Below are 5322 nucleotides of genomic sequence, written 5' to 3'. Positions count from 1 at the left end.
ATTTATATCAGACATTAGCAATTCTAAGGATTTTAAACTTAGAATTTTGAAACTACAAACACACACATACACACCCTCAATAATTCTTTGGCTAAAGAGGAAATAGCCATGGAAATTAAGATTTCTACTTTAGAATAGAATGTCAATAAAAGAATTGCCCAACAAAACTTGTGGGATAAGCTAATATAGAACTTAAAATGAAATTTATAACATTCAATACATTTATTACAGAACAGGAAAAATTGCAAATTAATGAATTAAATATTCTACTTGAGAAGCTAAAGAGATAACAGGGAAAACTCAAAGAAGTGAAATAAAAAAATTAGTACCATGAAAATAAAACTAATTAAAATAGAAAACAAAGAAACAATGGAGTATCACTGTGCTGGTTTGAATCTATTATGCCCCCCACAAAAAAGCCATGTTCTTTAATGTAATTTTGTGGGGCAAACTTATTAGTCTTTTGATTAGGGTGGAACCTTTTGATTCAGTGTTTCCATGGAGACGTGACTCACCCAACTGTTGATGAGACCTTTGATAAAATTATTTCCATGGAGGTGTGGACCCCACCCATTCAGGGTGTATCTTGATTAGTTCACTGGTGTACTTAAGAGAGCTCAAGAGCCGACACAGATGCTAACCCTTGGAGACACCTGGAGATGCAGACAGAAGGACATTTGGAGATGCTAAGAGAAGAAGCCCAGAGTTGGCCCTGGAGAAGCTAAGAGAGGACCCCCAGATGCTTCGAGAGGAACACCCTGGGAGAAAGAAGCAAGGACGCATAAGAGCTGAGAGAGAGGAGTGAAGACGAAGCTCAGAGACATTTTGGAGAAAGCCATTTGAAACGCAACCTGGGAGCAAAGGACCAGCAGATGCCAGCCACGTGCCTTTCCAGCTGATGGAGATATTCCGGACACCATCAGCTGTTCTTCAGGGAAGGTATCCTCTTGTTGATGCTTTAGTATGGACACTTTTATGGCCTTGGAACTGTAAATTTGTAACCTAATTAATCCCCTTTATAAAAGCCAACCCATTTCTGGTATTTTGCATAATGGCAGCTCCAGCAAACCAGAACAATCACTATACCAAAAAGCTGTTTTAAAAAAAAGATTAATAAAATATATTTCTGGCAACACTAATCAAGGGATAATAAACAACATTGGGATCATGACCACAGATACTTGAAAATCCAAAAATGATTATTATAAAGAAATTTATACCATTGAATTTAAAAACTTTGTTGGAATGGACAATTTTCTAGAAAAATATAACATGCTAAAAGTGAACCAAGAAGCTCTCTGGACTCAGAGTTATTTTGCTGCAACATGGCTAAATGCACCAAGAAGGTCAGAATGGTTGGTAAATGTGGGACCTGTAATTGCATCTCCCATAAGAAAATGAAGAAAACTGAAATCAGCCAGTGGACCAAGTACACTTGCTCCTTCTGTGGCAAAGCCAAAATGAAGAGATGAGCTGTGGGGATCTGGCACTGTGGTTCCTGCATGAGAACAGTAACTGGTGGTGCCTGGACCTACAGCATCACCTGGGCAGTCACAGTAAAGCCCACCCTCAGGAGACTGAAGACCTGTAGAGACTACATAATTCAAAACACCTCTCGCCTATAATAAATGGATTAATTTATGTAAAAAAAAAATCAACCAAGAAGAACTATCAGTAACTAAAATACTGACTTGGTCATTTATAAACCTTCTCTTTAATGACACTAGACCCAGATAGTTTTACAGGCAAGTTTGATTAAATCTTTAAGGTATTGATACTCCCTCTCTAATACAAACTTTATAATAGGTAAAGGTAGAAAACTAACTCATTTTATACAGCCAGAAAAGATATTTTTATAACCTAATCTCCAAAATGACATAACATCACTTCTGCCACATTGTCATTAGAAGTGAGTCACCATGTCTGGGCCACACCGTAAGGGAGGGGATTACACAAGTGTGATACCAGGAGGCAGGGATCATTGGGGCCATTTTGGAGGTTGGCTACACAGTCATAATAAAGGAGGAAAAACATTTAATCCCTCTAATAGATGAAGAGAAAAAAAACAGTTCAAATTTCAAATTTCAAATAATAAACAGACTATTTTTGAAAAATTTTAGGAAACATGATACTTAATAGTGAACCTCTAGCTCCTTTCTTTTCCGGTCCCAGGTGCTCTGGGAGCTGCAAACGAGGGTGCAGGCATGGCCAAGTCCGAGAACCACACCACACACAATCTGTCCTGGAAATGGCACAGAAACGGCATCAAGAAGCCCTGATCACAAAGATATGAATCGCTTAAGGGGGTGGACCCCAAGTTCTTGAGGAACATGCATTTTTCCAAGAAGCATAACAAGAAGGGCCTGAAGAAGATGCAGGCCAACAATGCCAAGGCCACGAGCGCATGTGCCCTTGTGAAGCCCAAAGAGGTCAAGCCCAAGATCCCAAAAAACGGCAGCTGCAAGCTCAATCGTCTGGCCTACATTGCCCACTGCCAGCTCAGGAAGCATGCTCGTGAGCGCATCGCCAAGGGTCTCAGACTCCGCCGACCAAAGTCCAAGGCCAAGGATAAAACCAAGGCCCAGGCTCTGGCTCCAGCTCAGGTTACTGCTTCCGGTCAGGCTCCCAAAGGTGCCCAGGCCCCCACGAAGGCTCCTGAGTAGAGCTCCCCCAGAATGCAAGGACTGGTGTGACCCCCGGGCTGCCATGTGCACGGTGGTGGGTCCTCCTGTGCTATTTATACAAATAAACCTGAAGCAGGAGCTGTCAAAAATAATAATAATAATAAAATAAAATAAAATAAAAAAATAAAAATAGTAAACCTCTAAGAGCTTTCCCATTAAAGTCAGAACAAGACAAGAATTCCCCCTTTACAAACACTAGTCAATATTGTAGAGGAAGTTCTAGCTAATGCAGTAAGACAAGAAAAAGAAACAGAAGGTATAGGGTTGGAAAGGAAGAGGCAACATTTTCAGTATTTGCAGATGACATGATTGCCCTAAGTAGAAACATCCAAGAGAATCAGCACATGAAATATTAGAACTAATAAGAAAGTTGAATTTGGAATAGCAGCAGGTACACTTTCAATAAACCCACAAAAATTAAAATCTTTGTTATTAACCACTGGCAATCAAATGAAACATGTAATTTAAAAGATGCAAACAAAATATCAAATAAAAAAATTGTAAGGTTCAAAATATTTACAAAACAGTAACAGAGAAATTTACAAAATCTTTTGAGGAACATAAGGGAAGACCTGAATAAAAGAAGAGATAAAACCGTTTCTTGGATGAGATGACTCAATATTTTAAAGATTTCGACTACCTTAAATTAATACATAAATTCAAGTCATTCCAAATAAAATCCCTGAGGCAGTTTTGTACAGTGTCAACCTAGCTAAGTAGGAACTTTGTTACCCAGAATTCCCTTCATTGAATGGTCCTGGGTTAGGGTTAGCCGTAAGAAAAATTTATGTGAGGAATGGAAGGTGAGAGTGAAGTAGCAGCCATTTTCTTTTAAATGCCACATCTTAATGCAGCTCATCTGGTAGCAGATGGACCCACTTCTCCTTCAGCTCTCACCAGATCTCTTTCAGCTTCTCCCCATCTTGCATGAGTTCTGTGTGACAGCTCTATGGTAAAGGGTGCCAGCTTATTCTGCAGGTCATCTGTATCACTGAAGTTGGAGGCTAAGAGAGACAGACGTAGGTTTTAGTTTGCCCTTGTGATTCTGAATTATCTTTGTTTCTTCTCCATTTACATCCATTTTCTTTCCCAACAGCAGGCTCTGTTGACTTCAGGTCCAATACCAGACACAAAAGCAGTAGCCTACAAGAAATGTGTAACTATTTCCCACTGTTGTGTAAAGTTTAAGCCCTATCATAAAATGCTTTTTATATACCCTTAATGGTAGTTGTTTTAGTTTCCTAGTTGCTAAAACAAACACCATATAGTATAGTAGGTTGGCTTTACAACAGGAATTTTTGGCTCATGGTTTCAGAGGCTAGAAAGCTTGCTTCTTTCTGGGGTTGATATCTTCTGCCTTGGCTGGCATCTTCTGGCTGGCCAGGAACTTTTGGGTTTTCCAACACATGGCAATGCACACTGTGATGTCTTTTCCTTTCTCCCCCAGGTTCTATTGACTTCAGGCTTCAAGCTGCTCCCCATGACTTCTCTCTCCATCTGACTTTCACTCTGCTCACAGAGGACTTTAGTAATCTGGATTAAAGCCCAACCCGATTTAATTGGGCCACACCTAATATGGAGTAACATTTTGAGGAGATCTTATTTACAATGGGTCCACAACCACCAGAATGAGGACCGAGACCAAGAACATGTCCAAATTGCAGTACACAATTCAATCCACCACAGTAGTTCTGCTTTTTTTGATTAAATCCTGATACAAACCCAAACAGGCATTTTGTAGAACTTGACAGGCTGATCCAAAAATTAACTTGAAAGACAAAGAGGCCAAAAATAAGCTAAGAGAATTTTTAAAAAATAAAGAGCTGTGGTGGAGGACTTGACTTAGCAGAAATCAAGATTTATTACACAGCTATTTATTCAAAACAGTGTGATCCTGGTCGAAGGATAATGCAGAAAGACTAACAGGAGAATAGAGGGCTCACAAAAAATACCCAAACATACCTGAAAACATGATGTATGAAAAAGGAAGCATTACGAATAATAGGGAAAGTGATGGGCTATTCAATAAATGTTCCTGTGGCAATAGGATATCTATATGAGAAAAAATTGAATTATATTCCTACATCCTATCATGCAGAAAAATGCATTTTTTTAAAATCTTCATTTTATTCAGATATATTCACATACCACGCAGTCATACAAAACAAATCGTACATTCGATTGTTCACAGTACCATTACATAGTTGTACATTCATCACCTAAACCAATCCCTGACACCTTCATTAGCACACACACAAAAATAACAAGGATAATAATTAAAGTGAAAAAGAGCAATTAAAGTAAAAAAGAACACTGCGTGCCTTTGTCTGTTTCTTTGTTTGTTTCCTTCCCCTATTTTTCTTCTCATCCATCCATAAACTAGACAAAGGGAAGTGTGGTCCTTATGGCTTTCCCAATCCCATTGTCACCCCTCATAAGCTACATTTTTTTTTTTTTTTAATCATCATTTTATTGAGATATATTCACATACCACGCAGTCATACAAAACAAATTGTACTTTCGATTGTTTACAGTACCATTACATAGTTGTACATTCATCACCTAAATCAATCCCTGACACCTTCATTAGCACACACACAAAAATAACAAGAATAATAATTAGAGTGAAAAAGAGCAA

At 38.7% G+C, this 5322-nt stretch overlaps 2 pseudogenes; both read left to right on the top strand.

Annotated features, from left to right (window-relative positions):
- The first annotated feature begins 1325 nt into the window (after positions 1–1325).
- On the top strand, positions 1326–1625 carry LOC119545179 (annotated as a pseudogene).
- Positions 1626–2204: 579 nt separating this feature from the next.
- LOC119545450 lies at positions 2205–2663 on the top strand (annotated as a pseudogene).
- Positions 2664–5322: the final 2659 nt, after the last annotated feature.

This window comes from Choloepus didactylus, chromosome 10 (assembly GCF_015220235.1).
Source record: "Choloepus didactylus isolate mChoDid1 chromosome 10, mChoDid1.pri, whole genome shotgun sequence".
NCBI classification, from domain to species: domain Eukaryota; kingdom Metazoa; phylum Chordata; class Mammalia; order Pilosa; family Megalonychidae; genus Choloepus; species Choloepus didactylus.
The sequence above is the reverse complement of the archived record's forward strand: the minus strand, read 5'-3'. Positions and strand labels throughout refer to the sequence as shown.